Here is a 13179-nt window from a genome sequence, read left to right on the forward strand (position 1 = left end):
CGAGGCGAGCGAGACACGATCTAGAGATCTTAGATGTTAACCTTCTTTTTAAAGCAACTCTTTTGTTTCAAACCCCCCTTTGTAACAAGCCTATCTGGCTTTAATTTGTAACCTTCTGATAATTAAAATTTTAAGTTTCTCTCGATGTCTCGGTGTCATCGTGTTTGTTTAACATGGAGTGTTTATCATGTGCCAGTTTGTCACCCAAGGCATCAGAAATGCTCCTGGAGGAGGACTGAGAAAGCTGTGCTAGAACAGTGCAAATTTGACCTCTGCAACACGGCGATGTAGGCTCAAAATTCACACACTATTTTGGCACTTCTCCCCTAGCCACTCAAGATTATTTCTGATGCATTTATAATGAAGTTGAGCACACTAATTGTGAGAAACAGTAGTTTACAAGATAAAAACACCTTTAATCATGTGTGAAAATATAGTGTTTATCATCCAATGCATCAAAATTGCTCCTGGAGGACTGGGGAAGCTATGCCAAAATAGTGCAAATTTCTTGTACCTTTAGAAAAAAACAAACAGTGCGAATTTAGGCTCTGCAACAGCGATGCAGGCTCAAAATTTGCATTGTTCTGGCACTGCTCCCCTAGCCACTCAGGATCATTTCTGATGCATTTATAAGGAAGTTGAGTACACTAATCGTGAGAAACAATAGTTTATAAGATAAAAACAGCTTTAATCATGTGTAAAATTATATTATTTGTAATCCAATGCATTAGAATTGCTCCTGGAAGACTGGAGAAGCTATGCCAGAACAGTGCGAATTTAGGCTCTACAGCGGCGCTACAGGCTCAAAATTCGCACTGTTCTGCCACTGCTCTCCCAACCACTCAGGATCATTTTTGATGCATTTATAATGAAGTTGAGTACATTATAATGAAGTTGAGTACATTTATAATGCATTATAAATGCATTATAAATGCATTTATAATGCATTTATAATGAAGTTGAGTACATTAATTATAAAAAATAGTAATTAACAAGATAAAAATACCTTTAATCATGTGTAAAAATACATTATTTTTCATCCAATGCATCAGAATTGCTCCTGGAGGGCTGGTGAAACTATGCCAGAACAGTGCGAATTTGGGCTCTACAGCAGCAGCGGCACAAGCTCAAAATTCACACTATTCTGGCACTGCTCCCCCAGCCACTCAGAATCATTTCTGATGCATTTATAATGAAGTTGAGTACATTGATTATAAAAAACAGTAATTTACAAGATAAAAATACCTTTAATCATGTATAAAAATACATTATTTATCATCCAATGCATCAAAATTGCTTCTGGCTGAGAAAGCTGTGCCAAACCAGTGCAAATTTGAGCTCTACAGCAGCGGTGCAGGCTCAAAATTCGCACTATTCTAGCACTCTCTCCTAGGCTCCCAGGGTCATTTCTGATGCATTCACAAAAACATTGATGGTACAAACTAGAAAAAATAATGATATACTTGATAAAAATAAGTTTGCAAAAACTGTATTGTATTCATATAATAAGAAGTGATACATCATCTTTACAAAAGCTTTCTTACAATATTGAGCTTCCTTCTCTTTTTATTTTGGACAAAGTGTGCTCAAGGAGTGATTAGGCTATCTCTTGAGGATCCTCTATGCCTATGCTTTTGGCTATACCTATACGAGCAAGAAGCTTACCCCTAAATCCAGAACCAAAAACATCGAAGGCAAGGGATTTTTTAATCAGAACTATACATTTGGTGCTATGTGCCATAGAGGCTGCACAGAGCACCTTAGAGAGGGCTTTCAAAAAGAAGAGAGTGAAGGCAGATTGAGGGGTGTAGTCCCTATGGATAATGACGATGCCATCCACAAGAAGCCGACCAAGATAGTGCGCCAACGTAGCATCATGTCCATGGACCTTGGCCTGGTCTCTGTTGCTACCGCCTCTCCCTGCAACAAATGTGTCAATTTCAACCACCCTTTGCAATCAAAGGAAAAATCAAAATATTTTCCTATACATAATTGCCATGGTTGTCCCCTCCTTACGGTTCCCAATCTGTAAAAATATAGAAAGTGGCACAAAACTAGAAAGTGTAAGGGTAAATTCTAGACATGTAGTGGGATCAGATATACCTTTCTTCTCATCAACTTGAAAATTGACTCTTCCACATTGTCAAAGTCCATGATGCTAAAGTGTTGATGCAGGTCTGCTAGGCTCCAATGCTCACTTGCTCTACCACTCGCTCAATCCATCCATTTTGCATCATCACAGCTACCTCAATAGGCATAATTTCTTCTTCTGAGGCTTGAAGTGGGATCCATGTCCCGTGCTTTTGTATCCATCTTTGGTAGTGCAGTACAAAATAGAGCGTGCCTTCAAGAACCTGAAAGACACTGTAGAATCTACTACATTGCACTTACACACATCACCTTGATGTGACCCCTCATTAACCTCCCAACCCTCTCCTAGTAATCCTTGAATGAGGTCAGACCATATCTCCTTACAAATATACATTGTTTTTGTTTGGTGCATTGGCATATGGAATTGAACATGTGCACAAAAACATGTAAAGAACAAAACCAATTTAGCCCTATGGACTCAGATGCCTTTGAAAACTTGAGTAAAACTTGAGTGATGTCTTGATATCACTTACCATCTTAAACTTTAAGCATAAGATGGTCCGAGCATCTGGTTTGGGCCATTCGGGATTGTTAAGAGGGGGGTTGGGGATCTCTTCTAGCTTGCCAAAATAAACCTGGTTTTTTATCTACAAAATATAAGTGAGAAAAGAAAAAGATATTGTTTTGCACAAGATCACTTGGGCTTTGAGATACAAACATTGCCTTTCCAATGGATGCATGCATAGCATAGAAAACTCCAGTGAGGCTTTAGAGTGGTTGTTCCTCAATCAACATAATTAGAGGGAAAAGTATCTGCAGAGAGACCAAAATAAACCTGGTTTTTTATCTACAAAATATAAGTGAGAAAAGAAAAAGATATTGTTTTGCACAAGATCACTTGGGCTTTGAGATACAAACATTGCCTTTCCAATGGATGCATGCATAGCATAGAAAACTCCAGTGAGGCTTTGGAGTGGTTATTCCTCAATCAACATAATTAGAGGGGAAAGTATCTGCAGAGAGACATAAGAAAATGGAGGATCATAAGAAAATTTGAAATAAAAAATCCAATATTAGCATGTTAAAGCTGTGTTTATGTTACACTGACAATTTGAAGGAAACCTTGGTCGTTGGCCTTGAATGTACAGGTCTCCAAGGGTATACACATGTTGCCCTATGGCAACTAGTCCTTCCTTCTTAGTATGCTTGAAGCCTTGTAGCCGCCCCTTCCAATGATGTACCATATTCCCCAGTTGACGCACTCGATGTGGTCCCTTAGAGCTTGGCTGCATGTAGACCCAAGCCCCAACCTTGAATCTTGTTAGAGCCCAAACTCCATTCTCATCTCTTGTGTTATGCAGCACAAGCTCTTCCACCTTCTCCCTAGGTCTTCTCACATTACTGGAAGAGGCCATGGTGGTAAGAAAAGAGAAGAAGGGAAAAGAAAAGCTTGTCTTACAATAGAGGAGTGGAGAGGAGAGAAAGTTCAGGGTTTTCAGTGCAGCAATGGAAAGCTTAAAAAATAAGGTAAGAGTTTGAGAATAGGCTTCCTGAACCTAGAGTAAACTAAAGAGGGATAGAGTTTCTGCAGCAATGGAGAGGGAGGAAGCTTAAGAGAGAGAGAGAGGGAGATTGAGCGGGAGGGAGCTTGAGAAGGAGGGAGAGCTTAGAAAAGTAAGAAAGAGGGAGAGGGATCTTGAGGCTAAGGGAGCTTGACAAGGAGGGAGAGCTTGAGAGGTATGGAGTTTCTGGAGCAATGGAGAGCTTGGAAGAGGTGCAAAATGAGCTTTCCAAACCTAGAGTATGTTGGGGGGAAGTTTGAGAGGAAAAACATACTTATGGGAAAAAAATATTTTTTTTATAAATTTTTTAAGGTTTTTAATCAACACGATTCTAGGTGGGGGGACCTCTAAGTTTGGGCCCAGGAGGTAGGGGGACAAGAGTAGTAATTAGGCCCCATTAGTAAACCAAAGCCTAGGCCCCCTAGGGTCAAAGAAGTCAAAAATGTGCACCCAACCCTCTTCCTATTAGTCCATTCCTAATCAAAAGTTAATCCAAGAGGCCCTCTTTGGGTCCAAAAAAATTCCTAATGGATATATCCTGTGGTGGATCGGCGTAGACATCTTGTAAGGAATGGTACTACTCTGTGATAATTTTGTCAGAGGATGATGGTGATTGATCGGGATCTAAATTTGCAAAGGGTGAAGAGGAGCTCACAAGATCTGTTGTAGAAGGGGTGATAGCTCCTTGTGATGATGGAGAAGCTACAGGATTAGAATTGGTGGTGGGTGAGGTACATGAAGAATCTTGTGCACCCACCACGTGGCTGGGATTGTGGGCGGTGCCAAAGAGAGTGGTCGGAGCCCCATTTGAAGGAGAGGTATTGCCAAACTATAAGGGTGGGCCACCATCCACATGTGAAGGGGAGCCAATGTGACCATACACGTGCTGTGGTGGCGGCTCATGCAGAGAAATGGAGATCGGAGAAGAAGATGGGGTTTGCTCATGAATGCAATGTGGTGGGATTTTCCCTTACATGGGGGGGTCCTTCATGCTGAGGGGGACACAGAGGGATCCATTGGTGAAAGAGAAAGGATAATGGCGGGTGGGTGGGAGATGCCAGACAACGTCGGATGGTGCTGAGTTGATAGGAGGCTAGGAGAACAGGAGTGACCAACGTTGGAGAAGAGAGGGGAGGTGCTGCAGCGTTACCGGGGTGCTATGGAGGAACATGCACAATCAGAGGTGGTATTGCTGGGGTAAGGCTGAGCAGTCATCTTTATCCCATGATTTTGGTTTGTTTCAGGGATTTGACCATTTGCATGTGCAATAAAAGGAGTGTCCCCAGTGATAAGGGAAAGCTCGTTGAAGGTGGCACTTTGACTGAAGGAGAAACTGTGGGTGGAGGGACCATAAAGGCGATAAGCCTTGACCCCAAAATGATCGCCATAGCTCGGTAAGCATGATCATCCAGTTTGCTCCAATTTTTTGGTGGAATGAAAGCGTATGCAGGGGAGCCAAACACACGAAAATGGGAGAAATCAGGCTTGTGACCATACTAGAGTTCAAACGGGGATTTGAATGGGAGGGATGTTGTGAAGAATGATTCTAAAGATAAGCTACTGTAGCCACTGTCTCCTCCCAGTAAGTGTGGGGAAGACCTACAACTCGGAGCATGGAACGAGCTGCTTCCAATAGGGTCTGATTCTTCCTTTCAGCACAACAACCTCGTTCTACTGGGGGTTGTATGGAACAATGAGCTGATATGCTGAATGCCAAGGTCTTGACAATAAGTTCAGAAGTTGTTGGAGATGTATTCTCCACCATTGTCGGTGTGGAGCACCTTGATCTTGTTGCCCAGTTGATTCTCCACCACAAGATGTTGATAAGCCTTGAAGTGGTCCAAGACTGTGGATCTGTCTCTGCAAAGAAAGACACTAGAGTATATCTAGTATAATCATCAATAAATGTTATGAAGTATTTAGATCTGGTAAGGGAATGTAGGCTCATGGGGCCAAAAACATCTGAATGAATTAAGTGAAGTGGAGAGTGAGTTTTGGATTGTGAGGGAGGATATTTCGGATCTTGAGGTTTGCCATATATGCAGCCCTCACATAAGTCGATAGGTGTAAGTTTGAAGTTAAAGCCTGTGGCCATGTGATGAGACAGCATCTCACGGAGCACCTTATGGCCTGTATGGCCAAGCCTATAATGCCATCATAAGGTCTCCAGGGTGAGCGGTTGTTTGAAGTGTGGATAAAAGGGCATGAGCTTGAGATAGTGTCACACCCAATGGACATAGGTGACCTTGTTGTGGGCATTGAATGTGCACAGTTTTACTAGAAGTGACGGAGGCCTTTATGATGCAGTATTGATGAAAGAATTCAACACTAGCAGAGGGAAGGTTCTTTGTTAGGGAAGGTACATAGAAGACCTTTGAGATTGTTGATGTTTGAAGGAGGATATGAACATTACCAAAACCTTCAGCGTGGGAAGTGATGTCATCACCAAGATGTATCGATAATGGTGTTTGCAGTGTGTGTAATTAAATGGTGTTTGCAGTGTGTGTAATTAACCAGCGAATGGCAGTGATGTCTCATGTGATGTTTTGCACCTGTGTCAAAATACCATTGATTATCGATTGTGTCATGTGATGTTTTGTAATTAACCAGCGAATGGCAGTGATGTGTCATGTGATGTTTTGCACAAAATACCATTGATTATCGATTGTGTGAATTAGATACCTTTTGGCACCTCTATGATTAACTTTATGTGTGAATGTAAATGATTTCTCTTTCACCTCTATGGATTAAACACTTTATGGCTCTTAAGCTAACCCTTTGTCCATTAAAAATAACTCTTCATGTACAGTCTCAATCACATTCATTGGAAACTACTAAAGGAATCTATCTTGATATTTTCCAATACTAAATATGCACATAATCTACTTGATAAACTAAATGACCAATCTGTGTGTGTGTGTGTACATATATATATACACACACACACATATATATTACACACACACATAGATTAGTCGTTTAGTTTATCAAGTAGATTATGTGCATATTTAGTATTGGAAAATATCAAGGCTGATTCCTTTAGTAGTTTCCAATGACTCTGACTGTGTCTATACATGAAGAGTTTTTTTTTAATGGACAAAGGGTTAGCTTAAGAACCATAGAGTGTTAATCTGTAGAGGTGAAAAAGAAATCATTTACATTCACACATAAAGTTAATCATAGAGGTACAAAAAGATATCTAATTCACACTAATTCTTCTGGCATACCCAGATACATATATACATATATATATATATATCATAGTAGTTCTCTCCAAACATACACACATAAGATAATTATATATATACATACACATCTTACACACACACGTATATATAATTAATAGATACATACATACATATCATACACATGAATGCATATATATATAATTAGAGTCTAGGGTCTAGGGTTTAGACTTTAGGGTTTAGGGTGTAGGGTCTAGGGTTTAGCGTCTAGGGTCTAGGGTCTAGGGTCTAGGGTTTAGGGTCTAAGGTTTAAGGTTTTACGATTTGGGGTTTAGGATATAGGAGATAGGTTATAAGGTTTAGAGGGCTAGAGTTTAGGGTTTAGGATTAGTTTTTAGTTCTTAACATCTAGGCTATAGGATTTAGAGGTTTAGGGTTTAGGTTTTAGAGTTCAAGGTCTGGGGTTTAGGGTTTAAGGTCTAGGGTTTAGGAATTCGGGTCTAGGCTATAGGGATTAGGGTTTGTGGTCTAGGGTTTAGGGTCTAGGGTCTAGGGTCTAGGGTCTAGGGTTAAGGGTTTAGGGTTTGGGATTTAAGGTGTAGAGTCTAGGGTCTAGGGTTTGGGGTTTAGGGCTTTAGGGTTTAGGGCTTAGGGTTTAGCTGTTAGGGTTTTGGGTTTTGGGTTTAGAGGTCTAGGGTTTAGGGTTTAGGGTTTTGTGTTTAGTGTTTAGGGTTTACGATTTAGGTTTTAGGGTCTAGGGTATGGATTTAGGGTTTAGGATCTAGGGTCTAGGGTTTGGAGTTTGGGGTCTAGGCTATAGGGTTTATGGTTTAGGCTTTCACTCACACACACATGCCTGTATGTGTGTGTGTGTGTGTGTGTGAGAGAGAGAGAGAGAGAGAGAGAGAGGGAGGGAGAGAGGGAGAGAGATGATTTAATGTCTTAGATCTCTCTCTCTCTCTCTCTCTATATATATATATATATATATATACATATATTTATATATCACATACAAACACACGTTGTCTTGTATAGTATTCTCTTAAATTAAGGGAGTAAGCTAATAAAAGTGAATGTGTACATGTGTGTGTGTGTGTGTGTGTGTGTTTGTGTGCGCATGCGTGTGTGTGAATGGTTGTGTGTGTCTATGAATGTGTGTATGTATGCGTGTGTGTGTGTACATGTGTGTGTGTGTGTGTGTACATGTGTGTGTGTCTTCGTGTGTGTGTGTGTGTGAGAGAGGGAGAGAGGCATTCATTCAATATTATACGTGGGATAACCCTCTTTTAGTATGGAGAGAGACATCTTTCAATGCTATATGTGGGATGGTCCTCTTTCAGGATTGAGATAAATCTCAAATCAAAGCAATATTTAATTATTATGTACATCTAATATGAGTATACACATACATAATTACATACACATTCATGTAAAAACTTTGGCATTAAAAAAGCTTTGTTAAACCACCTTGCTTACATGTGATGAGACGAAATGAGCATCCTCCTAACTGTACACCATCCACCACCATGAGTTCACCAATTTATTATTAATTTAAAGAGATATCAAATATCCATGTCCACACATTATTAATTTAATGTCTTTGAGATCTTTCTCTCTCTCTCTCTCTCTCTCTCTCTGAACCCTCACCCTTTCTCTTTCTCATTCCCCCACACTCTCTCTCTATTTATACCTCCATATCTCCTCCCCCCCCTTATATCTCTCAGTCTCTCTCTTTCTATGTTCTAACACACGTACCTCTTTACTTCTTATCCCTTTGAGAGAGACATAAACCCTCTCATTATTCTTTAATGTGGAAGAGATCTCAAGTCGTGAAATAGCATTCTGCTATTTCATGGCATGAGGTCCATATTTTCCTCTCCCTCCTCTCTTCCTTAAGCTCTCTCTCTCTCATGCATAAACACATTTGCTTACTTCTCTCTCTCTCTCTCTCTCTCTCTCTCTCTGCATAATGCTCATGCATGCTTTATACAGCACAAATCTCATGCATAGCTTTATGCATAAAGCCTCATGCATAGCCTTATGCATAGGCTTTATGCATAAGTCCTCATTTATAGTTTTATGCTTCAGGCCTTATGCATAGTGCTTTATGCATAAGCCTTATGCATATTGCTTAATGCATAAGCTGTATGCATAAGGCCTCATGCACAAAGTATTCTGAATCCTGATTAAAGCTTCATTATGCATAAGGCCTCATACACAAAGCATTATGCAGAAGGCCTCATGCATGCTTTATGCATAAGCTTTACATAGCTTGCATTAGGCTTAGGGCTTGCAAGGGGCTAGCGGCATAGCTTGCATAAGCTTTTGTATGTATGCATTACTAATCTTTTCCTCACCCTTTTGTTGGTTTTGTAGGTCCTCTTATCCTCTCTTTCAACATCATGAAAAAGAGGTTAAGTGCTTTCATATCTTTCCTCTCTTTCCTCTATTATTATTCCACACTTGGGTGTTGGGGATTTGTTTTGTAGGTTTGCGCATAAGCTTAATGCATAATGCTTTATGAATAATGCTCATGCATGCTTTATGCATAAGGCCTCATGCATAAGCTTTATACATAAGGCCTCATGCATAGTTTTATGCTTAAGGCCTCATACAGAGCTTTATGCATAAGGCCTCATGCATAGTTTTATGCTTAAGGCCTCATGTTTAAGGCCTTATGCATGGTGCTTTATGCATAAGGCCTCATGCATAGCTTTATGCTTAAGGTCTTATGCATAGTGCTTTATGAATAAGCCTTATGCATAAGGTCTCATGCATAGTTTTATGCTTAAGGCCTCATGTGCTTAAGGGCTTATGCATAGTGCTTTATGAATAAGGCCTCATGTATAGCTTTATGCATAAGGCCTCATACATGCTTTATGCATAAGGCCTAATGCATAATGCTTTATTCAAGGCTTGCATAACGCATAGTGCTTTAAACATAATGCATAGTGTTTTAAGCTTATGCATAGTACTTTAAACATAAGGCTTGCATAATGCATAGTGTTTTAAGCTTATGCATAGTACTTTAAACATAATGCTTGCATAAGGCTTATCTAGCTTATGCATAGTACTTTAAACATAATGCATAGTGTTTTAAGCTTATGCATAGTACTTTAAACATAATGCTTGCATAAGGCTTATCTAGCTTGCATAATATTTTTTTTAATATTCTCTTTATTTTTATAAATGTGGCATGGGTCCTCGTCCTCTTGTCCCACACAGACCCACAGGATGAGGCTCTCGTCGAGTCTCAAATGATGGTTTGCTAGGAAGGTAGAGAGCATCTTTGGCTATACTCCCACCCCCGAGACGTTGGCAACCTATTCAGTAGGCACCCCTTTACCTATTGCATACTATAAAGAGGTGGTAAACTACCTGCGCCAAGTAGTTTTTGCATACTATAAAGAGGTGGTAAACTACTTACGCCAAGTTATTTTTGCATACTATAAAGATTGTTTTATACATTTTAAGCACCAAAGGGAGAGCTTGGTGGATGATTGCATTAAAGATGTCTACAAGAAGTATCCTAATCCTCCACGACCAAAGGTTTAACAGTAGATGGGCAAGACACAAAATCAAAGATATACTTACGAATAGGAGGCCTCTAGTAAGGAGACATGCAAAGGAGGAGAAAGCCCGAATAGATGCTGGTCAAAATGGACACAGTAAGCCATCTACTGTGCTCATAAGGGCGAGTGGAAGAAAGCCAAGAAGGAGCTCTTAGAAGAAGTAGTGAACTAGCAACAAAGAGAAGCACGGGGCGAATACAAATGGAACGATATGGATCGTCGCACTTCAGATCTGGAGATCGTGCATCATGGGAGACCGAGTTTGTATGTAGAGTGTAACTTCATGTCTTTTCTTTGTATTCTCTATTTGAGCTGTGTTATAATGTTTATCTTGTGATGTAGCTTGACATTGTGGGTAGAGATCCTACCCCAATAGAGACTGGCGACCATCATTGCTGCCAACAGTAGAGGAGATACATGGGATTACCTTCACGATGAACAATACAATCGAGCAAGGAGAACACCAATGCACGTAATACTTTTTATTTTTATTTACAAAACATGTTTCGACCTTTGTAATACTTTCTATTTATATATATATATATCTTCACTTTGTGTAGGCACAAGGTGCACAAGATGACTCCTCCGAGTAGTCGCCCGCTAGTTTTTCTCCGCTAGTTTTTCTTCATGTATAGTTTTGGTTTATGCAACTATGTTTCTTTTTCAAGCCTCATGTGGCTACCATCATGTATGGAGGACTTCTTGGATATAAGATGAAATTTTTCATCTTCTTTATGTATCTATGTTTTTATTCAAGCCTTATGTGTCTACGATCATGTATGGATAAATTCAAGCCTTATGTGTCTACGATCATGTATGGATAAATTTTTGGATATAAAATGTAATTTCTCATCTTCTTTAATCAATTTTTGGTAACACTGTAGCACCTCCCCTGTCTTCTCCAATGCCGGTCACTCCTGTTCTCCCAGCCTCCCCTTAACTCAGCACCATCCGATGTTGTCTGGTGTCTCCCACACCCACCCTCGGCATTTTGCCCGCTATTATCCTTTCTCTTACACCAACGGATCCCTCTGTGTCCCCCTCAACAGCATGGGACCCCCACATGCAAGGGAAAATCCCACCATGTTGCATTCAACCCTCATCTACGATTCTCCATGAGTAGACCCCATCTTCTTCTCCGATCTCCATTTCTCTGCATGAGCCGCAACCCGCACCCCACCACGTGTATGGTCACCTTGGATCCCCTTCACATGTGGATGGTGGCCCACCCTTATAGTTTGAAAATACCTCTCCTTCAAATGGGGCTCCAACCACTCTCTCTGGTGCCGCCCACCACAATCCCAGCCACGTGGTGGGTGCACAAGATTCTTCATGTACCTCAGCCACCACCAATTCTAATCCTGTAGCTTCTCCATCATAACAAGGAGCTAACACCCCTTCTACAATAGATCTTGCAAGCTCCTCTTCACCCTTTGCAAATTTAGATCTCGATATATCATCATCCTCTGACGAAATTATCACACAGTGGTACCGTTCCTTACAAGATGTCTACGCCGATCCACCACAGCATATATCTTTATTTTTTCCAATGGTGTAGTCTCATGGCAGAGCAAGAAACAAAATTCAGTAGCCTTGTCATCAACTGAGGCTGAGTATGTAGCTGCCTCCCTCGCCTCATATGAAGGAATCTGGATACAGCGCCTTCTTCAAGAGCTGTGTGTCATTAGGTCCATTTACACTTCACTCTGATAACCAGTTCAGCAATTGTTTTGGCTAGCAATCCCAAACATTAAGAGAAAACAAAACATATGGATGTCAGATACCACTTCATCTGGGATCTTATATCTGAGGGCCAGATGCATCTGGAGTATGTGCCCACAAGTGAAATGTGGACTGACCACTTAACTAAAGAAGTTTCAAAGGTCAAGCATGAAGAATGCAACAAACACATTGGCTTAGAGTAAAGTCAATTTTAAGGGGGTGTGTTAAAGTTTGACTTTGTCAACTTTAGATAAAATTTACTTTACATTAAAGTATTTTATTAGGTAGCTTAGGTTTATTTCTTGCAACTACAATAGTTAGCCCAACAGCCCACCAACAGCTTAAACTGTTTGTAACAAATACTTCTTCAATCTTGTATAAATCACCCTGATGGGCTTCTAATACAAGCAAGCTTTTCAGTGCACTCTCAGCTCTGTGTTTAGTTTCAAGGATTTTCCTAGCTGCTGTTAGAGCATTCTCGTGCTGCTACATGCAGTGGTGTTTCACCATTTCGCCACCATTACAAGTCCTTGAGATCGACCAAAGCACCTTTCTCTAGAAGCTTCTTCAATACACTACCAGCACTTTTGACTACAGCTTCCTCAGCATCGCATACTGCCAACCTGACTATATTGTGCAAAGCTATTTGACCCAAGAAGTCTCTTGCATTGATCCATTCTTTTTACGAGTCATCCTTTCAAAATTCCCCTCACTTGATTCGTCTAAAAGCTTACAGGAGATGATGCTTGCATCTTTTGTGCAGTGATGTGCAATGGTGTTCTGCCATCCTTATCCTTTTGGATGGTGAGATCGAGCCCCTTTGTTCCTGGATCTCATTAACAATATCAACATATTCCCATTTAATAAGCTAAGTTCAATGCCGTGTACCCGCCTTTTGGATGGTGAGATCGAGCCCCTTTGTTCCTGGATCTCATTAACAATATCAACATATTCCTGTTTAATAAGCTAAGTTCAGTGCCGTGTACCCGCCTTTGGATTTCAATGCTAACCAATCCAAAACCTCATTTCTTCTCCTCCTCTTTCCTC

Source organism: Cibotium barometz, chromosome 57 (assembly GCF_041138505.1).
Source record: "Cibotium barometz isolate CiBa-2024 chromosome 57, ASM4113850v1, whole genome shotgun sequence".
Taxonomy (NCBI): domain Eukaryota; kingdom Viridiplantae; phylum Streptophyta; class Polypodiopsida; order Cyatheales; family Cibotiaceae; genus Cibotium; species Cibotium barometz.